At 39.3% G+C, this 24,887-nt stretch overlaps 1 pseudogene; it reads left to right on the top strand.

The window, feature by feature from the left end:
- LOC109822127 overlaps positions 8,898–24,887 on the top strand; it is a 29,286-nt pseudogene continuing 13,296 nt past the window's right edge.

The following is a 24,887-nucleotide window of genomic DNA, read 5'->3' as shown; positions in this document are numbered from 1 at the left end:
GGAGGATGTTGCGATTGGAGCAACTTTGGGGACTTATCATCCTATTGACGAGGATTAATAAGTGAATTTGTCATAGGTTTAGTGTTAACGTGACAGGATGTGTGTTGCGATTGGAGCAACTTTGTGGACTTATCATCCTATTGACGAGGATTGATAAGTGAATTTGTCAGAGGTTTAGTGTTAACGTGACAGGATGTGTGTTGCGATTGGAGCAGCTTTGTGGACTTATCATCCTCTTGATGAGGATTGATAAGTGGGTTTTGTCAGAGGTTTAGTGTTAACGTGACAGGATGTGTGTTGCGATTGGAGCAACTTTGTGGACTTATCATCCTATTGACGAGGATTGATAAGTGGATTGTTGTCAGAGGTATATTGTTAATGTGACAGGAATGTGTTGCGATTGGAGCAACTTTGTGGACTTATCATCCTATTGACGAGGATTGATAAGTGGATTGTTGTCAGAGGTATATTGTTAACGTGACAGGAATGTGTTGCGATTGGAGCAACTTTGTGGACTTATCATCCTATTAATGAGGATTGATAAGTGGGTTTTGTCAGAGGTTTAGTGTTAACGTGACATGATTTGTGTTGCGATTGGAGCAACTTTGTGGACTTATCATCCTATTGACGAGGATTGATAAGTGGATTGTTGTCAGAGGTATATTGTTAACGTGACAGGAATGTGTTGCGATTGGAGCAACTTTGTGGACTTATCATCCTATTGACGAGGATTGATAAGTGGATTTTGTCAGAGGTTTGATGTTAACTTGACAGGAATGTGTTCTTGTGACTTACACAAGATTTTAGGAATTAGTGTCACGCTGGGGAAACTTGCTAAATGAGTTTATCATCAAAAGCGATAAATTTTGATGCTTGTGATTTGAACAAGATTTTGAAGACTTAGCGTCTTGCTGGGGAAGATTGCGATTTGAGCAATTTTGAGGACTTATAATCCTATTGTCAAGGATTGATAAGTTGATTGTCAGAGGTGTATTGTTAACATGACAAATTGGGAGTGATGCAAACTGCATTCATATACTCTGTGGGGTGATGATCGTCAGAAGTGTAATGTTAACTTGACGATGAAAGATTTATTACTCTTAATCCAATGGATTCCAAGTAACCAACCCCCAGTCTTGATTAAGACTTAGCAGGGGAAGAAAAAGAGGTAGACAAGGCACATCGCCTAGTGAGGCACTATCCATGAAGTCGAAATAGAGGCACATCACCTGGTAGGCCATTATCTGATGAGTTTGACTATCAGAGGTAACTGTTAACATGATAGTTTTGATGGACCCATCATCCTATTGAAGAGGATTGGTGGGAGAATTTGGAGGAAAAGGACTATCAAAGGTGACGGTTAACGTGATAGTTTTGGTGGACCCGCCATCCTACTTAAAGAGGATTGGTGGGGGAATTTGGAGGAAAATGACTATCAGAGGTGACGGTTAACGTGATAGTTTTGGTGGACCCGCCATCCTACTTGAAGAGGATTGGTGGGGGAATTTGGAGAAAAATGACTATCAGAGGTGACGGTTAACGTGATAGTTTTGGTGGACCCGCCATCCTATCAAAGCGGATTAGCAGATTGATGGACTATCAGAGGTAATTGTTAACGTGATAGATTTATGGACCTGTCATCCTATTGAAGAGGATTGGCAGATTGATAGACTATCAGAGGTAACTGTTAACGTGATAGATTTATGGACCTGTCATCCTATTGAGAAGAGAATTGACAAGTTGAGGGACTATCAGAGGTAGATGTTAACATAATAGTTTTGTGCACCTACCCTCCTATTGAAGTGGATTGGCAGATTGATGGACTATCAGAGGTAACTGTTAACGTGATAGTTTTGTGGACCTGCCATCCTATTGAAGAGGATTGGCAGATTGATGGACTATCAGAGGTAACTGTTAACGTGATAGATTTATGGACCTGTTATCCTATTGAGAAGAGAATTGACAAGTTGAGGGACTATCAGAGGTAGATGTTAACATAATAGTTTTGTGGACCTGCCCTCCTATTGAAGTGGATTGGCAGATTGATGGACCATCAGAGGTAACTGTTAACGTGATAGTTTTGTGGACCTACCATCCTATTGAAGAGGATTGGCAGATTGATGGACTATCAGAGGTAACTGTTAACGTGATAGATTTATGGACCTGTCATCCTATTAAGAAGAGAATTGACAAGTTGAGGGACTATCAGAGGTAGATGTTAACATAATAGTTTTGTGGACTTGCCCTCTTATTGAAGTGGATTGGCAGATTGATGGACTATCAGAGGTAACTGTTAACGTGATAGTTTTGTGGACCTACCATCCTATTAAAGAGGATTGACAGATTGATGGACTATCAGAGGTAACTGTTAACGTGATGGTTTTGGTAGATTCGCCATCCTATTGAGGAGGATTAGCTTCAATAGTCGTGGTATCTTCTTCTGACTGAGAAGATTGGGCTTGGTCCGATTGCTCAGGTGAAGGTTGGGCTTAGTCTGATTGCTCAGGTTGATCCTACCTACTTTGTTCTTCAGCTTTGATCCTGGCAATAATCTTTTGAGCATGTTCGCCTTGAGAGATTAGTTGTCTCCAAGAACAACATTCTGCGACTCCGATTCGGGCTAGGAGGTCGGTTTGCAAATTGTGCCGACAGGTCTCCACTAAGGTAGACTGTGTCATACCTGACGAACACCGGAGAGCCATGGTTCGGAACCTCTTGACGAAGGCTTTGACGGACTCCCTCTTCTTCTGCTTAGTGGCAAGAAGGGTATGGATGGAGACTTGAAGAGTCTCTCTAGATCTGCCCACTTTTGGATACATCCGACAGGAAGTTTCCTGAACCATTCAAAGGTAACTCCCTTGAGGGTGCCAATGAATAATCGAGCCAGTATGGCGTCGTTTGATATCACATTCCCAGTCTGTGACTTGAAATGATAGATATGTTGGTTCGGTGATCCCGTGCCGTCAAAAGTTTGTAGCGTCGGGACCTTAAATTTTAGAGGATAAGGGGCTGAATCCCATTCGGCAGGATAGGGTCTGACAACTCCCTCGTCTTGGAGCTCGCTTCTGTTAGAAATGGCACTGAGGCGGGCTTCCAATTCTTCCATTTTAGCAGATTGGAGATTCTGCTCGTTCTCAGTCTCTCTTCCTTCATCAGAGGAAGATTCCAGGTTGTGGGCTTCTTGATCAGAAGTAGCACCATCAACCACTTTTTCCTTCCCTCTGCTTGTTTGAGGTCGAGATGAAGACGTTTTTCCTCTCCGGGAGGATTCTTGCCTAGGTGGCGAATCTGTCTTCTGAGATTTAGCCTTGTCTGCGACGAGTTGAGTCAATAGGGCCATGAGTTCATTGAGGATCTTCTGCTGTGATTTGAGCATGACGTCTTGCTCAGCAACCCTCTTTGAAAGATCTTCAGAATGTTCTGCCATGTGGGTGAAGCTCTCATGCCCAATGAAAGAGCTTGATGATTGAGACTCCACAATGGCTGAGTGTTCATCATCAGAATTGGTTCCTCTAGCTAACCTCCGATAGTTGGCAGGGGGAATGGCTCTTGTTCGCGTCCGAGTGCGTTGGTAGATTCCTTCAAACTCGTTAGCGATTTCTCTGACGGTCGGTGAACGACTTGTCTCAGAGTCATTGGAACTAGGACCTGAGACTTTTCCTCTGCCGATCACGTTAATAGTGACCCCAAGATATTCGGTCTTTGGAGACTTCTTCCTGTGAGAACGTCGTCGTTGGTTGGGCAAAGCAACGTTCGTAAATTGGTCGAACACCAACAGTTTGGCCGCATATGAGCAGCATTGACATCTCGAAAGGACCGTAGGAATCAGTCGTTCACATTGGAATGAAGGAATGACTTGTTGCATGATATTCGGTCTTTGGAGACTTCTTCCTGTGAGAACGTCGTCGTTGGTTGGGCAAAGCAACGTTCGTAAATTGGTCGAACACCAACAGTTTGGCCGTATATGAGCAGCATTGACATCTCGAAAGGACCGTAGGAATCAGTCGTTCACATTGGAATGAAGGAATGACTTGTTGCATCGGTCCTTCTCTCGATATGAACTCTCTCAAATCCGTTGTGAAGATTCGATGAGAACTACTCAAAATCCGTGAGGTTTGAATTGGAACCCCCAGTTCATGATTGGACATGACTGGCTCTTGGTGAACATGAATCTGGTTAAGATGCCTTGAATCCATGAACTTCTTATATCCGCCCCTCAACCTAGTCCACGGTATACACCAGGTTCCATATTTAATTTTGTCTCCTGAACGCATGCCTGAGCTCCAGGTGTTGCTGGTGAAACGCAGTCCTGAGGGCTGCGTTTAGTTTCTGAAACACATATTTAAGAGTTGCGTTCATTTTGTGGAACGCGCCCCTGAGGGTTGCGCTCAGTCTTCTTCACGTAGGGCCTATGTTTGGGCTCATAGACGCGAGACTTGCATTCTGAAACAGAAACGCAGGGCATCGGGTCGTGTTTAGGCTCACAAACACGAAGCTCGTGTTGACTTGAGGATCGACATTCTCGGAGATGTGCTCGTCGTAGGGATCTCCTCGTGCGTCGAGCGGCATTCTTCTTAGCCTGCTTAAAGGCCTTTGTCGCCTCAATGGGCATCTTTCGACTCGATACCTGTCGTCTTGGCACGGGTTTGGCTGAAGCTGAGCCCACTCCATCGGGGAAGGGGCTGTCCGAGCAGTCTTCCTTAGGCGGTTCGGCTGCAATTGGAGCAGTTGGAGCTTTAGTCTCTTTGGAGACTTTGTGGATCTTGCGCATAGCCTTGGGGCAAAGGGATCCGGAGGAGAAGGCCTCCTCAAACTTAGCTTGATCAAACTCTACCACGAGAGTTTCGACGGTTGTTCCAGTAAGATGAATATCGGATTGCGCCACCACTTCTTCGTCAGAGAAGATTCTCCCCAGCAGAGTCGCCATCTTTTGTTTGTGGAAAAATTTGCAGTAAAAGAAATGAAGGAAAATTGATTTGTATTCCTTTAATCTCGATTACAATTGGATTTCCTGATTACAAAAGAGAAGAGAATGATCTGGATTCTCCCCTTTGTTTAATTCTGGGTTCTTCACGGTGGCGATGGAGTGCCTCCCTCGAATGCTCGCGTCGAGTTTGCTCTCCGTTGACGATCCGAATATCTTGATTCACTGGAACGTGGTCTTCTCCTCACGATTTGACGTTGTGGAGAACTCTGAACGAGTTTAAAACTCTATGAAAGAGTTGATTTAACCGAAAGTCGGTTATAAGCCAAGGATGAAGAAGATCTTGTTGCCGATCTCTAAAGCTCCAACCGAAGGATGAAGGATCCTCTTTTCGCTGCCAAGAAGTTCCAACCGACCGACCCCCTGAACTGAATTGATTTTCAGTTATTTATAGGGGATTAAGGGGTATAACCACCTCCTTAATTCACTCCTAAGTAGGGCTAATGGGATGTAACCGCCCCTTAAATCACTCCTGATTGGAGTTGTGATCCCCTCAGATCGTGGGAAACGGTTTTGAAATTGTTCAGTTCGTGTTTGAACGAGTCAAACGCAAAATCCGTATTCTTGTGTGAATTCTGCGTTCAAACGCAGTGTCTGGAAGCTTGAACGCAGTGTCTGAAAGCTCGGACGCAGCGGCTGGAAGCTGCGTTAGCATCTTGTTGGAAGCTGCGTTTGGCGGCTTGGAAGCTGCGTTTGGAAGCAGATGGAAGCTGCGTTTGGTGGCTTGGAAGCTGCGTTTGGCAGTGGATGGAAGCTGCGTTTGGCAGCGGATGGAAGCTGCGTTGGCAGCATGTTAGAAGCTGCGTTGGCAGGATTTAAGAGCTGTGTATTTGGAAGCTGCGTTGGCAGCTTGTTAGAAGCTGCGTTGGTAGGATTTAAGAGCTGCATTGGCAGCGTTAGAAGCTGCGTCTGAGCTACGTTTGCAGCGATTTGGAAGCTGCGTTGGCAACATTGGAAACTGCATCTGAACTGCGTTCGTGGCTATGAACATGGTGCGTCTTGATGCTGGTACGCGGGGAGGACTCCCACGTCTTGGTTTGAAGAGACCGTCGATTTGTAGTCTCTTTCTGTCAGAGCGTTGCAAAGATCGTCATTTTGTAATCTTTGCTTTAGCTCTTTGATATGTGAGAGTCGTCAGATTGTAACTCTCGATGTTGATTGTGAAGGCTGTTGATTAGAGCTTTCATCATTTGTTGCGAAGGTCGTCAGATTGTAAGCTTCATCAGTCTACGTGAAAGTTTTCAAATTGTAACCTTCTAGAAGTCGTCAGAGTGTAACTTTCATCATCGATGTTTTGATGGGGATCAGCTATCCATTGTGATTTTTTGACAGCCTACACAAACTTTAAAACTCTTTAAACTCTTTTAAAACCCTCTTAGATAGATATTCTGATGAGAACAATAGGGGTTTATATAGGATGAAAAACCAAGGTACAAAGTCCAAGCAAAACCAGCAAAAATGATAAAATAACCAAGGCTGAAAAAAAATCGTTATGGATTATCAGTCGGCTGACAAAAATCATTAGTCAACTGATGAGATGACCATTGTAGGCGTCAGACAGCTCATCAGTTGACTGACTATCTTTATCAGTCGACTGATGGATCATCAGTTGGCTGGTCAGTTGATCAAAATAGAATAGAAACTTTTGAAGATTGTAGGCACATTCTTCAGTCGACTGATAAAAGGTTATCATCTGAAACGATTTTTCAAGTTGAGTTTCAAGGCTTAATAAAAAATAGCACATAAATTCTAAAAAATGTAAAACTTTGGGAAAAGTTTATAAATATGAATATGAACATGTTGAAAAAGGAATTTTTAATTTTCTCTTACCATTTGTGAAAACACAAAAATATTCAAAAGTGCTAAAATACATGTTTTCAAATATGTTGATTTTGCCATTTTAGCTCAAATCAAGTTCTGAAAACTTGTGTAATCTTTTTATGGACATAATAAAAGATGTTAGCATGGTTTGTATAGTCCAAAACGTATTTGAATGTATTTTGTATAAAAACACTTATTTTTATGAAAATTCACAAATGAAATGTGTGTGTATATTTGAGCTTATAGAATAACACACATAATATAATCATATACTAAGTATACCAAGAATGATTCTTCTGAAGCTTGAACTTTGATTGATTGACTTGATTTCCATAGGCTTCAATATCAATTTAAAGAATGATTCTTCTGAAGCTTGAACTTTGATTGATTGACTTGATTTCCATAGGCTTCAATATCAATTTAGCTCATTTTCCTGTGTATACTAAAACTTTGATTGATTGACTTGATTTCCATAGGCTTCAATATCAATTTAGCTCATTTTCCTGTGTATACTAAATAACACAAAACAAAATACTAAAAATAATATTAGTCGTAAATTATTTGTTAAATCATCATCAAAACAAGAAGGACAACAAAACTCTTAAACCTAAACAAACTATCTCTCCGTCTGATAACTCTATTCAACAATCACTCCCTTCCGGTAACCAATAACCTGAACTCGAACCTGAGCTCAATTTTGATAAGTTTAAACCAGTTACTTCCTACCCAGATAGACTTAGGCCTAAGAAAAACTCCCCTCACATGGAGAAAATCCTAAAAACTTTCCAGCAAGTTAAGGTCAATATTCCTCTCTTAGATGTAATTGAACATATCTCTTCTTATGTAAATTTTTGAAAGATTTGTGCTTTAAGAAGAGAACAATAAATATTCTGAAGAAAGTCTTTCTTGCTGCAAATATCAATGACATGCTCTCAAAGCCCCTACCTTTGAAACATAAGGATCATGATTTTCCTACTATTTCAAGTGTCATTTGGAAATATTTTCATTGATAAGGCACTTTTTTAGACATAAGGGTCAGTGTCAATTTGCTTTCTTATTCGCTCTGCCATTAACTAGGTGTAGGAGAACTCAAATTAACCAGATGCACTAAGTTTAGTTGATAGATTTGTCAAAGTCTCCATGGGTGAGATAGAAGATGTTCTGATTAAGGTTAGAGAGTTTAATTTTTCAGTGGATTTCATAGTTTTGGAAACACGACCTGTTTTTAATCCTAAAGATCATATACCTGTCATTTTAGAAAGACTATTCTTAACAACATATAATGCTCTAATCAACTGTAAAGCTGCTCAAATGAAGCTATCCTTTAGAAATATGACTGCTGATCTCAACATCTTTAATTCAGGGAACAGACAACTAATCAACCTCTAGAAATAAATTACATCTAGGTTAACTCAATTAAAGAGATAGAAGAAGAGAATGGGTCAGATCTAAGTTTTGAGGTTGATGTGGAGCTAAAGATGTTAGAAGAGATAGGATCAGATGAGGTTTTTCAAAATAAGGAAACTATATTAGATACATGTTTCTCTGATCTTAGTTCTGAAGAACATTTTGCTGATGAGCTTAGGTTCCTAGAATGTAAACAACAATCAAATTTTCATACCTCCACCATAAATCTTAGGTTTGAAATTTTTTTTAAAGAAGAATTGGTTGTGTTAGGGCAAACGTTCATCAATAAGGAATCTAAGCTCAAATTTGAGGATCAGAAATTCAAAATGCATAACAACTATTGATACCTACCTTCAATTGCCGTAGAAATTATTGAAAACTATGGAGTATACAGAGTTTAACCATATTTTTGAGTTTATTATTTCAGATTTTTTAAAAATCCGTAGTAGAATTTTCAACAAAAGGTAGGATTTGATGTAGAGCATGAGCTTTTTATGTTTAATCTTTTATTCTACATCTTTATGTTTTGTCTCATAATAATAAAAATAATAATAAAAATTATTCTTTCCTCATTTGAGAATTTCTTATTCTTTTAAAAATAGAAAGAAAGAAAAGAAGAAAAAATATATTAAAAAAAACATGAAAAATAGATATGAAAGAAAAGATATGAAAAAAGGACATGATCATGGCGTCGTGATTGTTATGGGCTTCAAGAACTGCCAATCATCTCAAGATCTCCTCCTTCCACAGAGGAAATTCGGAGATCAAAGTAGGATCATATGAAAACATATTCTTTGTGAAATATCCATACAAGAATACAACATTTAGTTTTAATTCTTGAATAGTTGTGGAGTTTCTTTATGCAGCATTGTCAGAGTTAAATGGTCCTTAAATAGAAGTTGAGAACTAACATTGTTTCCAAAAGGTCTAGGCATAAACAGTACTTAGGGCGTCTGTGCAAGTTTTGGGAGTGCCTAAGAGAGCATGGGAAGCTTAAGCGGTTGCACTTTGTCAAAAAAATGGGTATGTTGCCCGCTTGAGAAGAGTAACAGGTGAAAAGAGTAAGTCGGGTCAAAATAGATCGGATAAAAAATTGATATCCAAATTCATTTTAGAAAAAGAACATCGAGGATAGCATTTTCAATCTCCAGTGTCTCCCCTTCTTCTTCCTTTTTACCCCTTGAGGTGTAAACCTCACACCTCTAATTGTGGCATGAACATCACTCTAAAAATTCAAGTGCCTTAAAAAACGCATACATACTGCTTAAGCGCCTGCTTAGGCATTAGGCGTTAAATCCGACACTTAGAAATGCCCAAGGTCTTCTAATGCTTTGAGAATATGATCCAAAATCTTAGTTGTTAGTAGTGGTGGAAATGAACCAAATAATTAACAAATAGTTCGATAATGGTTCGAATAACTATTCGGTCATAGTCGATTCAGTAGTTCATTTACCACTAAAAAAATATTTTTTAGTATTCGAGTTTACTAACGAATAGAATTTAACCAGATGTATATTCGATTCGTTTGTCTATTAAATATTCGTTTAAAATTTGATCACAACTTATTATTTGTATAATTGCACATATGATGTCATATTTTTAACCCACTTACCATTCCTATTTAAGTTTTATATACTGATTTTAAGACTTAAATAATCTTAAATTTGTTTTCCAATTAAAATTTTAATTTAAATATATCTACATCATATATTATAAAGGAATAATATTTATTTATGAATTTTAATAGTATTTGAAAATCAAATTCTTTAGTGGAATAAATATACTTTGATATTCAATAAGTATTCGTGAATATTCATGAATATTTATCAAATACCAAGTATTCGAGTTCGAATTCGAAAAACTAAATATATGAATATTAGAGCCCGCTTTCGAATTCGATAATTTTAAACAAATACAAATACAAACACTTTAGTATTCGATACGATTCGATCGTTTACCACTCATAGTTGTTAGATATTTGGAGAAACGTTCTTTTTAGAGCCATAGCTTTCTAATTATTCTAATGTGGGAGTATACTCATAAATGAATCCCAATAATCTCTCCTTTCATTTCTTAGCAACTTTCATCTTTTTGTGGAAAACCATGGATCCTCCTCTGACTTGGTCTAAACCAACAATCGAGCAACACAAAGTACCAACATCTATAGAATCTGTAACCAGTTGTGGGCTACCCAATACTTAAGTCTACCTAACTCAATCTAAACCGTCAATCTAAACTGTCAACCGTCGATTAACAACATGATTATCGACATCTACAGAATTACCACAGCCTACCAGACTTGGTCTGAAACGTCAACCATGGAGCAAAACATGAGTGCCAACATCTTCGGATCTTCCATGGTTGTGTGACTGAGCAGATTTTGAAGGGCTAACTAGATATGTTCATACACCCAAGAGTCCGAGACCGTCGAGCTTCATATTGGACTTCGTTTACACATAGATCATAACCTGAACTCTTATACCATTTGTTGTGGAGAAAGCAAGCCCCTCTTGAAGTTAAGGAACCTTAAGCATAGATTGAGAACCAAATCAACTCAAAAGTTTAAGCTGTTAGGCGTTGATCACAACTTTTTATTTAAGTCCATCATGCTTAATAATTCTTTCTATATGGAACCATACTCATACATGAATCCCAACTTTTTATTAACAAGCATTTTGTAGTTATTCTTTAGTTTTGCCTATTGGACAGAGATTCTTAGATTATTAGGACAATTGACTATGTGAACCATTTACCTGTATATTCGTTTGTCTTGTATAATTAACTCCATCAACAATTCAAGGAATTTTCCCCCATGCGTCTATATTGCAACGAGTTCTGGTATTTGTCAAGAAAACTTGTTAGGATATGTGAAGCCTAACTATCAGACATGTCCTATACTTCAGAATGAAGAGGAACAAAGTGGAACATGTGGAACAGGATTGAAGACGACGAAGTTCAAGCAAAACGACGAAGGGCGCATTTTGACTGAGTCGCGGTCGACCGCGCATGGCGCGGCGGTCGACCGCCGACGTGCACAGACAGGCACATTGCTGAGGAGCAGCTTCGCGGTCGACCGCGCATGGCGCGACGGTCGATCGCCAAAAGTCCAAAGAGCAGCCAGAATTTTTACCTTCGTCGCGGTCGACCGTGAGTGGCGCGACGGTCGACCGCCAAAAGTCCAGAGAGCTACCATCAGCAGGAGGCTTCGTCGCGGTCGACCGCGGGTGGCGCGGCGATCGACCGCCAAAACTCCAGAGCGAATGGCGCGACGGTCGACCGCGAGTCGGGTTTTGGCCCAGTTATAGTTTTTGACATGTTTCCTTTTTTATTTGTAAAACCCTTAAGTCTATAAAAGGGTTGATTAGAGCATGATGTAAAAGAGACGAAAATAGTAAAATTTTCTCCTGCGGCGGCCATGGACGTAATTTCTCACATTGAGAAGCGAACCACGTAAATCTTGTGTGTTTGTGATTGATTGAATTCTCTCTTCTCTCCTAAATCTCTATTTCCAAATCGCATCAGGGGGGTTGTGCATCCCCAAGAATTGGTATCAGAGCGACCAGGTTCGGCGTGAGCGATTTGAGATCAGAGACATGAGATCTGAGAAGGAAACATCTAAGATTGAGAAGTTTGATGGAACAAACTTTGGGTTCTGAAAGATGCAAATGGAAGACTACCTTTATCAGAAGGATTTAAACCTACCATTGGGAGAGAAGTCGACGGATATGAAGGATGCGGATTGGAAGCTATTGGATCGAAAGGCCCTTGGAGCGATCAGGTTGACCTTGTCTAAATCAGTAGCGTTCAACATCAAGAATCAGAATACGACGGCGGATCTCATGGCGGCGTTGTCCAGTATGTATGAGCAGCCCTCTGCGGCGAATAAGGTACATCTCATTAAAAAGTTGTTTAATTTGAGGATGTCCGAGAGCCAGAAATTCAAGGAACACCTGAACGAGTTTAACGAGATCACGGATCAACTAAACTCAGTCAATATTCAGTTTGACGATGAAATCCAAGCCCTCTTGATACTTGATCAATTACCCGACAGTTGGAAGGGTACCATTATCTCGATTAGCGGATCATGTGACAAATCAAAACTAAAGTTTTCAGAGGTGGTGGACATGATTATGACTGAGGAGATTAGAAGACAAGAGGAAGGGATTTCTAATTCAGGGTCGGCGTTGAATCTTGAGAGCAGATGAAGAAACAGAAACAAAAATAGAGGGAATAGCCGAGGAAGACCTAACTCGAGGAACGGGAGGTCAAAGTCCAGAAATCGCAAGAGCAAGAAGGAGATCGATTGCTATAATTATGGCAAGTTTGGCCACTATGAGAATTAGTGCCGAGAACCCAAGAAGGACAAGGAGAACAAGACTGAAGTGAACGTGACCTCAGGAGAATCAGATGATGCCCTAATCTGTTCGTTAGAGAGCAAGACTGGATCATGGGTGCTGGATTCAAGAGCTTCGTTTCATGCTACCTCAAATAGAGATTTATTTGAGAACTTAGTTTTAGGAAACCTAGGAAAAGTCTATCTTGGTGACGATCAGCCCTGTGATATTGTTGGCAAAGGAGTCGTGCAGATCAAGCTCAATGGGTCTATATGAAAGCTGAGTGATGTGAGACATATTCCTAGCTTGAGGAAAAATCTGATTTCCATAGGACAATTGGCTAAAGAGGGATATGTATCAACCTTCGCATGTGATACGTGGAAGGTTACAAAGGGGTCCATGGTTGCTGCCCGTGATACGAAGACAGGGTCCCTCTACATGACGATAGATGCACGTGGTTCCATTGCAATGGTTGAAAGTAAGGAAGACCCAAATTTGTGGCACCAGAGGCTAGGTCACATGAGTAACAAAGGCCTAAAGGTTATGCAGTCGAATGGGAAGTTACCAGGTTTGAGATCGACCGATATTAACTTATGTGAAAATTGCATTCTTGGAAAACAAAAGAGAATAAGCTTCAAAAGGGTTGGCAGAACTCCTAAAGAAGAGAAGCTAGAGTTAGTTCACACAGATGTGTGGGGTCCAGCATCAGTACCATCCACCGGCGGAAGGTTATATTTTGTGACCTTCATAGATGATCACTCGAGGAAGACTTGGGTCTATTTCATGAAACACAAATCAGAAGTGTTTGAAGTCTTCAAGAGATGGAATGCTATGGTAGAGAACGAGACTGGTTTGAAGATCAAGAAGCTTCGTTCTGACAACGGCGGTGAGTATGAAGACTCAGAGTTCAAGAGGTTCTGTTATGACAGCGGCATTAGATTAGAGAGAACAGTGCCAGGTACACCCCAGCAGAATGGCATAGCAGAACGGATGAACAGAACGTTGACTGAGAGAGCCAGAAGTATGCGGTTACAAGCATGTTTTCCAAAGCAATTCTGGGCAGAAGCAGTCAACACAGCTACCTACTTGATCAACCGGGGACCATTAGTGCCTTTGGAGCACAAAATACCCGAAGAAGTATGGAGTGGAAAGCATGTAAATCTTTCTCACCTGAGAGTATTTGGATGTGTTTCATACGTTCATCTGAGTGATCATGCAAGAAACAAACTTGACCCTAAGTCTTTGAAATGTTTCTTTGTTGGCTATGGCGGTGATGAGTTTGGCTACAAATTCTAGGATGAGCAAAACAAGAAAATCATCAGAAGCAGGGATGTGGTCTTTAATGAAACAGTCATCTACGAAGATCGTGATGCCGTTCAGTCCACTACTTCGGTGCAGAGTGATCCCACATACTTCGAGTCAGATGATGCCTCAGATGGAGGCAATCCCGAAGCTAGTTCTGATGAGACTACTTCAGAGGGGTCAGTTGAAGATGGAGAGCATGTTTCGCCCGTCAGAGAGTTGAGGCGGTCAGCTAGAGTCCCCAAGCCTAATCCAAAGTATCCATCACTACAGCCCAGAGCCCATCTCAACTACCTATTTATGATGAGGCCCTCCGAGTGGATGATGCGAGCAAGTGGGAGCTCGCCATGAAAGATGAAATAAAATCCTTGAACACCAACAAGACATGGGAACTTGCGAAGCTACCAACGGGGAAAAAGGCCTTGAGCAACAAATGGGTGTACAGAATCAAAGAGGAACATGATGGTTCCAAGAGATACAAGGCCAGATTGGTGGTCAAAGGATTTCAGCAGAGAGAATGAGTTGATTACATAGAGATCTTTTCTCCTGTAGTCAAACTGACTACCATCAGAACAGTCCTGAGTATTATTGCAGCTGAAGATCTACATATCGAGCAGCTAGATGTAAAGACAGCTTTCCTCCATGGTGATCTAGAGGAAGAGATATATATGCAGCAGCCAGAGGGGTTTACTCAGAAGGGAAAAGAGGAGATGGTATGCAGATTGAAGAAGAGCTTGTACGGCCTGAAACAAGCTCCAAGGCAATGGTACAAAAAGTTCGATGGATTCATGCACAAGAACGGTTACTCCAGGTGCAATGCTGATAACTATTGCTTTGTCAAGGAGTTTGACAACAGTTACATCATCCTGCTTTTATATGTCGATGACATGCTAGTAGCCGGTTCAGACATGAGAGAGATCAAGAAACTGAAGAAGCAGCTGTCGAGTGAGTTCGACATGAAGGAGCTAGGCGCAGCGAAGCAGATATTGGGGATGAAGATCAGTAGAGACAAGCTCTGGGGCACACTGTGGCTATCTCAGGCCGAGTACATTAGACGGGTGCTTGAGAGATTCGGGATGAGTGGTGCTAAGGCCGTTAGCACACCGCTAGCTAGTCATTTCAAATTGACTAAGGAGCAGTTCCCCGAGACTGATGAAGAGAAAGACTACATGGCTAAGGTTCCATATGCTTCAGCTATTGGAAGCCTCATGTACGCCATGGTATGCACGAGACCTGACATTACCCATGCAGTGGGAGCTGTGAGCAGATTTATGTCAGATCCAGGAGAGCAACACTGGGAAGCAGTAAAGTGGATTCTGAGATACCTGCGAGGTACAATAGAAGACTGTTTATGCTTCAGGAGAAGCAAGTTAGTTCTGCAGGGTTTTTTTGATTCAGACTATGCTGGTGAGATAGACCAGAGAAGGAGCACTATAGGATACGTATTCACTTTGGGCTCTACTGCTATTAGTTGGGTTTCTCAGTTGCAAAAGATCGTTGCTTTATCAACGACAGAGGCTGAATATGTTGCTGTGACAGAGGCAAGCAAGGAAATGATATGGTTGCAGGGTTTCATGGAGGAGCTGGGACAGAAGAGTGAGAAGAGTGTATTACATTGTGATAGCCAGAGCGCAATTCATTTGGCGAAGAATCTCACTTTTCATGCAAGGGTCAAACACATACAGGTCCGCTACCACTTCATAAGATCAGCGTTGGACGAGGACATGTTGGAACTTGTGAAGATTCAAGGAAACAAGAACCCGGCCGGTATGCTTACCAAGGTTGTCACTACAGAGAAACTAAAGTTGTGTTCAACTTCAGTTGGCCTCATTACTTAATGATATGGAGGCCGTCGCCGCATAGAGAGCTTAAAGAGATTGATAGTTAGTCTTCAAGTAGGAGATTGTTAGGATATGTGAAGCCTAACTATCAGACCCGCCCTATACTTTAGAATGAAGAGGAACAAAGTGGAACATGATTGACGACGACGAAGTTCAAGTAAAACGACGAAGGGCGTATTTTGACTGAGTCGTGATCGACCGCGCATGGCACGGCGGTCGACCGTCGACGTGCACAGACAGGCACATTGCTGAGGAGCAGCTTCACGGTCGACCGCGCATGGTGCGGCGGTCGACCGCCAAAAGTCCAGAGAGCAGTCAGAATTTTTACCTTCGTCGCGGTCGATCGACCGCCAAAAGTCCAGAGAGCTACCATCAGCAGGAGGCTTCGTCGACCGCCAAAACTCCAGAGACTCTGATTAGGAGAAGGATTCGTCGTGGTCGACCGCGAGTCGGGTTTTGGCCCAGTTACAGTTTTTGACCTGTTTCCTTTTCTATTTGTAAAACCCTTAAGTCTATAAAAAGGTTGATTAGGGCATGATGTAAAAGAGACGAAAATAGTAAAATTTTCTCCTGCGGCGGCCGTGGACGTAGTTTCTCACATTGAGAAGCGAGCCACGTAAATCTTGTGTGTTTGTGCTTGATTGAATTCTCTCTTCTCTCCTAAATCTCTATTTCCAAATCGCATCAGGGGGGTTGTGCATCCCCAAGAAAACCCTATCTTGGATGTTTATCCTTTAAATTGGGTAGAAGAGTCGAAAAGATTTTATTGTTTGTTTCTGTACTCTAAAGTGGATGCATGTCTCTGTTGGGGAATTTCAGTCTCCCCGCCTACCACGATATGCACAACTCGGATGCCAACCCCAATCAATAAGATAGAACAACCATAATCAAGAAAAAAAGAACACCGAGATTTACGTGGTTCGGTCGACCAACTTCGACCTACGTCCACGGGTAACAATACGAGAAATTCACTATGTATCAGGGAGAACTACAAGAGGAACCACTCAACTCTCTTCTCTCAATCTCTCAACCTCACATACATAATCAACTCTCATATTCTCTCCAAAGCCCACTCCTTGTAATCTTTTACACGGATAAAGACTATGAAACCCCCTCTCTCTCTCATCTACTACATCTCTACTTTTTCTTCATGGTTTTTTTTCCACCAATAGAAGAATATATATAGGGAAACCAAAACTCTATCTCTAGCCAAACTTCCTAATTAGAATAGGATTCAAACTCCCAATCATGATGGAACTCAAACTCCTAATCATGATAGAACTCAAACTCCTAATCATGATAGAACTCAAACTCCTAATCATGATAGAACTCTAACCCTATCTAATTCTCATGAAGTTACACAAAGAATCATATCTCTAGCCTAACTTCCTAATTAGAATAGGATTCAAACTCCCAATCATGATGGAACTCAAACTCCTAATCATGATAGAACTCAAACTCCTAATCATGATAGAACTCTAACCCTATCTAATTCTCATGAAGTTACACAAAGAATCAAAAACAAAATCCCAACAATCTCCACCTTAGATTTGATTCCTAAACTCCCTTGAATATATATCATCTGTTAGACCCTAGAGGGGGGGTGATTAGGGTCTTATGCTAATCTAATCCGATTAAATGCCAATTAAAATTAATTAACAAATTATTCTTGCAATAGAGATATTCAATATGTTACAAGCAAGAATAAGCAATATGAACAAAGGTAAATATCCTAGCAAAGAGATATACTATGAGATATATGCAAGGATATATAAACAACACAAGGGTAAACAAAATGAACCAAATAGTGGATCATATAAATAATGAGCTATGGACAATGGCGATATAAGATATGAACATGAATATAAATGAACGCCAAAGCACACTCAAACACACGATATGATCACGGAGTTCGGACCTTCCGTCCTACGTCTCCGTTCCCCACTCCCGGGGAGAAATCCACTATCACAACCGGGTTTTCTACGCTCACCCGAATAACGTTTACACCTCACAGTATCGGTTTTCAACGCTCACCGATCAACGTCACTCCTCACAATCGGTTTTCTAGTTCACCGAAAACTTCACAACACACTCTCGGTTTTCTAGCTCAACGAAAATCTTACAACATTCACAATGTAACAAATATAAATTTGTTCTCTATAATAGATGAGAACACAATAAAGCACAACTCAATGTTACAATCTCTCACAACCCTAATATACTATGTATGCAAATACAATAAGCTCAAGTGGGTGTGTGTAACAATGAGATTCAATAAATCAAAACTAAACTCAATTAAAATCTAGCATATAGAAATTATAAACAAAATAATAAATAGCTAGAAATGAGTTTAGAGATTCTTCTCTGAATAACAAGATGGAGAGATGGAGATTGAAGCCCAAACAAGAAGATGATCTCATCCACTTGTGAAAACTAAAATAGCTTTAAACTAAACCCTTAAACAAGCTTAAACAAGCTTAAACTCTTTTTAAAACCCTTGTTAAAAACTTCTTTGCTTACTAAAAAGAGATCAGCAATGGAGTATTTATACCCACTAGAAATCTCAGCCAAAAACCCCAAAACAGAAAGACCAAAAAGCCCCAGAAAAATTAGCTCAAAAATAGCCGTTAGAACCATCGGCTCTATTGGCGGTCGACTGACAGAACGTTCGGTCGACCGAAAGAAGGAATTCAGTCGACCGACGAAAAACCCGGTCGACCGCGAGCAGGTTTGAAAAATAAAGAAACAAACAGAGACTTCGTCGGTCGACCGATAAAAAATTGAGCTTTCGGTCGACCGCACCGGTCGACCGACAAACTCTCTGGAGCCCAGTGACGGCTAAAAATATGAGCGGTCGACCGGATCGGTCGAACGATAACTGATACTGGAAATCTGTTTTTGAAAACTATTTTTCTGATATTAAAACCCTGTTTAAAAATATCAAATAAATTCCAAAAAATGTAAAACTTTGGGGAATGATTGTAGACATGATAATAAATATGCTACAATGACTGGTTTCGAAAAAGGACTTCCCAAATGAAAAATATCATCATTTTACAAAATAGTCCAAAACATGAAAACCTGAAAATTGATATTTTGATATTTTGACTTAAACAACATTTTGAAACCTTATGAAATGATTGTATAGACTTGATAAAAGATATAACATGTTGTTATGAAGTCTATAATCTAGAAATACAATATTTTCATAAATTTGCATATTCTATGCAATATATTCAAAACACTAAATATGATTTCATTAAATATAAGCTTGTTAAAGGTGAAATCATATATAGGCATATAAACATGAAACAAAATAGTATTTTCCAATTCTATTCATTTGTTTCATAGTAAAACTTGAAAACTATCAAACCAAAACATATATGTATATATATAACTATATATATACAAAAACCAAAATGTGTATGTGTGTATATGATTGAGCTTAAAGTACTAACACACATAATATAAATTCCTAAACTAAATTACCCAAGCAATGATATTGATCTTCAATAAGCTTGACTTGGTAATCTCGCGGATGAAGCTTGAACTTGGATCTTGAACTTGAATTGTACGATGCTTCACTCCACAATTCCGCCAACCTCCTCTTGATATGATCGTGTAGGCTCAATCCATCCAACCTCCAACAACGTTGTTTGTCTACAATATATAAGAATGTACAAACACTAGACAAACAACATTAGTAATAAATTGTTTGTTAAACATCATCAAAACAAGAAGGCCAACAATCTCCCCCTTTTTGATGATGACAAACAATTTACAAAAATGAATATATGCATGAAGGAAATGAACATACACAAGATAATACACATGCATATAAATGTATACTCACAATATTTCTTCCCCTTTGACAACATCAAAAAGGGGACAAGAGAATTTAGAGAGCAAAAGCTCCCCCTATCAATAAGCATAGGTGAGTATAAAAAGAATATATATAGGGTGCTCCCCCTATCAAAAAGCCATATAGAAAATAAGCAATACAAGATCATGGCAAACATGTGAGTAAGCATAAATAATATGCCAAAAATCACTCACATTCAAGAGATAATGAGAACATATATAAATATATCAAGATGAATATATTGTCTCATATCATAAAAGCCAATGTATAAAATAGATTTATGAAATCAAAAGAAGAGAAACACGAGAATCATGTAAAAAGTTTTCAAATGAAAACAAATCAACCAATTGAAATCATAAATCAGAGTTTAAATTATAAAACCAAATCATCATTGATTTTCAAAAATCAAGAGAGGCAACTCTATCTAGCTCTTGAGCTAGTATTAACCCATATGAACATTTTAGCATCCGGTAAACATGATTTGGGAATAAACACCCAATAAATCCGGAGGGTTATATAAGAACAAACATCTCATCAAAACAAAACAAATAATCATGAAAACAAAAGATTTTATCAATTATAAATTGTTTTCATATAAGAAGATTTCAAAGCATAATTTTCAAAACTAAGACAAAGAAGGATAAAAACATTAAAATTCTTAGTTTGAACATCAAATTTGTTTTGGTACCCAAGAACTCTTGGTACTAAAAGATTTAGGGACATGACCCCTATCATTTAAGCTCAAGGCCCTAGGGTTATGAACCCTCTTAGGCACATTTAGTGCACAGGTCCGGTCAGAGCAATAGTTATGCAAATGACACATTCGATTGCAATAAGTGCAATGAAGAGGATACATTTGGTTATGTTGACCATGTGGATGTGCACGGGGAACATTTGCAAATAAAGATGGTCTTTTAAGATTATTTTGCAAATGTGAAACATTATCAAAACAAAACTTTCCTAAGTGGCCATATCTACCACAAACATCACATCTAAAAACATGTGGCCTACTAGAAACATTTGGCAAATAAGATTTTCTTTTTAAATCAAAGCAATATTTGGCCAAATGACCAAAACGACCACAAATATCACATTTAAACACATGAGCATGCTTATGATGAACATGATGAGTATGTGCATGTGTATGTGATGAAGAAGCCTTATGAGATGCACAAGAAGCATTGATATTACTATTTTGAGATTTTTGTGCATCGTAGCAAAATTTAGATAAGTGGCCTTTACGACCACAAATTGAACACTTGTAAACTTTGCTATACATATGTGCATAGCGAGTGCTTGGCTTTGAAGAGTTAGCACGAGACTTTGCACATAAGTCCATAAGTTTCTTGTTATTAACAATACATGTGTTAACTTTGCACATAAGTCCATAAGTTTCTTGTTATTAACAATGCATGTGTTAAGAGTTGAATCTAAAGATGAAATGCGATTTTTAATATTGTTCAACTCATCATTAGGCATAGAAGCATTGTCAATAGAAGTAGAGCAAATATGATCATTTTTAAATGATGTAAATTTACTTCTAATACTCTCTACTTCTAGCATGGCATTTTCTTTTTCATGAGTTAAAATAGCAAAGTTTGAAAGCAATGAATCATGATCCGAGTTTAATTTATCATTCTTTTCTTTGAGGATCACATTCTCATTAGAAACATTATCAAACTTAGAAATCAACAACTCATGATCGGATTTCAAATTAACATGCTTGCTTTTAAGATCAATGAAATTATTATGCAACTTAGTGTAGGAATGCATTAACCTATCATATGCACAAGAAAGTTCATCATTAGGTAAATCATTTATGGTTTCGAACTCGCAAACCTCACTAGGGCTATCGCCTAGTGCACGTGTGCATGACGCTCCACATGAACTTGAAGCCGGATCCGCCAAAACTTGTTGGATCGCCTCCAAGTCCCCTTGATGTGCTTCAATTAATTTCCATAAGGTGTAAGCACTATCAACATGAACAAACTTGTTAGACATAGATGAGTTAAAAGCATTTAACAAATATTCTAACAAAATGTTGTTCATAGTAAACATTCGATGATCATTTTTATTCCACTTGGATTTCTCCATAGTGGGCACAATATAGGCATCAATAGGACCGACGATATCCATTCCCCAGGTCTCAAATGGCCATGACGTAACCGAAGGATGTAAATGCTCCGGAGGTTGGTGCATATAATTAGCATGTGTTTGACTTGCATGACACTTTCGGGCATACGCGATTGCATCACTCATCATGAAAGGCCAAAAATATCTCATTCTTCTGATGTGGTCATAAAGCTTGGGGCCAGGTTGGTGTGCGCCTCACTCTCCTTCATGTGCCTCTCTAAGAACTTCTTCAGCTTCTTTAGTTGATAAGCACCGTGCTAGCAAGCCATCATACCCCCTGCGGTATAGCGTTCGATTCTCCATGTTATAGTAGAATCTTGGTGCTCTTCGTCGGATTGAATCCCTTTCCTTAACTATTATACCCTAGAGGGGGGGGTGATTAGGGTCTTATGCTAATCTAATCCGATTAAATGCCAATTAAAATTAATTAATACGTTATCCTAGCAAGTATGAAATACAACAAGAATATAAGCTAGGATAAGCAATATGAACAATGAGATATATCCTATATGATAGAGATATATGCAAGGATATATAAACAACACAAGGGTAAATAATCTAAACAAGATAGTGGATGAAATAAATGAGTAATGCACAATTGGCGATATAAGATAAATGTAAAAACAAATACGCCAAAGACAAACTCAAACAAGCAATATGATCACGGAGTTCGGACCTTCCGTCCTACGTCTCCGCTCCCCACTCCCGGGGAGAAATCCACTATCACAACCGGGTTTTCTACGTTCACCCGAATAACGTTTACACCTCATAGTATCGGTTTTCAACGCTCACCGATCAACGTCACTCCTCACAATCGGTTTTCTAGTTCACCGAAAACTTCACAACACACTCTCGGTTTTCTAGCTCACCGAAAACCTTACAACACAATGTAACAAATATAAATTGTTCTCTAATATGGATGAGAACACAATAAAAGCCCACACTCAATGTTACAACTCTCACAACCCTAATATATTATGAATGCAAATACAATAAGCTCAAGTGGGTGTGTGTGTAACAATGAGATTCAATAAATCAAAACTAAACTCAATTAAAATCTAGCATATAGAAATTATAAACAAAATAATAAATAGCTAGAAATGAGTTTAGAGATTCTTCTCTGAATAACAAGATGGAGAGATGGAGATTGAAGCCCAAACAAGAAGATGATCTCCTCCACTTGTGAAAACTTCTTCACAAACAAAACAAACCCTTAAACACACTTTAAACCCTTGTTTAAAACATGTTTTAAAAACTTCTTACTTCTTTGCTTACTGAAAAGAGATCAGCAATGATATTTATACCCACTAGAAATCTCAGCCAAAAACCCCAAAACAGAAAGACCAAAAAGCCCCAGAAAAATCAGCTCAGAAATAGCCGTTAGAACCAACGGCTCTATTGGCGGTCGACCGACAGAACGTTCGGTCGACCGAAAGAAGGAATTCGATCGACCGACGGAAAATCCGGTCGACCACGAGCAGGTTTGAAAAATAAAGAAACAAACAGAGACTTCGTCGGTCGACCGGTGCGGTCGACCGATAAAAAATTGAGCTTTCAAAAAGGACTTCCCAAATGAAAAATATCATCATTTTGCAAAATAGTCCAAAACACGAAAATGTAAACATGTGAATTTTGACATTTTGGCTAAACCAACTTTTGAAACTTTACAAAATAATTTTATAGACTTGAAGAAAGATGTAAACTATTGTTATGAAGTCTATAAATAATGAATGTAGTATTTTATCAAAATACACATATAATGCACTAAAACATGATTTCATTTAACTAACTAAAATTGATATTGATGAAATCATATATATGCATATGAGTATGAAACAAAAATATATTTTCTAATTATATTCAATTGTTTCATAGTAAAACTTGAAAACTATCAAACCAAAACATATATGTATATATATAACTATATATATATAAAAACCAAAACGTGTATGTGTGTATATGATTGAGCTTAAAGTACTAACACACATAATATAAATTCCTAAACTAAATTACCCAAGCAATGATCTTGATCTTCAATAAGCTTGACTTGGTAATCTCGCGGATGAAGCTTGAACTTGGATCTTGAACTTGAATTGTACGATGCTTCACTCCACAATTCCGCCAACCTCCTCTTGATATGATCGTGTAGGCTCAATCCATCCAACCTCCAACAACGTTGTTTGTCTATAATATATAAGAATGTACAAACACTAGACAAACAATATTAGTAATAAATTGTTTGTTAAACATCATCAAAACAAGAAGGCCAACATCATCATCGTCTTGAAACTTTGTCTCTCCCACTAGAGTCTTCTATTTCTTTCGCACTTTAAATCAGAACACCTGCACTCCCAATTGGATGCCTTCATGATCCTCACTGTCTTCTGCTTCGCCGTGACGCCTTCACCTCTCTTGTTGTCCTTGTGCTCCACCTGCATCGCTCGTCTCAAATCATATCGGTGTACCTCTCCTACTCTACACTATGAGCTGGATGCCTTTATCTCCTCCATCACTTGGCTTGGACTAAATATGAGCGCTCACCATCTTCAAGTCCAACGCCACCATCTTCATCTCCATGTGTGTCACTCGGTCGTGCTCGCTTGCAAACTCCATCTAATCTGGCACTGTCCTCCTCAAGTATACACATCAACCAACTCCTGCTCCTTATCTATCATCAGATTTGTCTTGTCATTAAATAACGGAATATCAAACTTCGGATCCGAAGAAGTCATCATTCTCTAATAAAAATTCAAATCAGTCACCGTAGAGTTTGAATTTGATAAAACTGATGCCAAAAATGAACTCAACACATCGAAAAACCCTAGGAATGACTCCTGGATCACCAAAATCCGCCTCCAAATCCTCAATCGGCTAACAAATCAATCTGGACCATCGGATCCCCACGTGAACAGTGCCCGCCGCACTACAGTGTTTTGCTACAGTAACATTTCCCTTTTTTCTTTTTCTTTTCATCTTGATTCTTGTAACTCTGATTTTCAAACTTGCACGACATCGTCTTCTATCTTGTAAACTCGCTCCCGGATCCATCATCTGCGCTCTGATACCACTTGTTGGGGAATTTCAGTCTTCCCGTCTACCACGATATGCGCAACTCAGAAGCCAACCCCAATCAATAAGATAGAACAATCACAATCAAGAAAAAAAGAACACCGAGATTTACGTGGTTCGGTCGACCAACTTCG

The sequence above is a fragment of the Asparagus officinalis genome, chromosome 8 (assembly GCF_001876935.1).
Source record: "Asparagus officinalis chromosome 8, Aspof.V1, whole genome shotgun sequence".
In the NCBI taxonomy this organism is placed as follows: domain Eukaryota; kingdom Viridiplantae; phylum Streptophyta; class Magnoliopsida; order Asparagales; family Asparagaceae; genus Asparagus; species Asparagus officinalis.
This window is presented reverse-complemented; position numbering and strand designations above follow the sequence as displayed.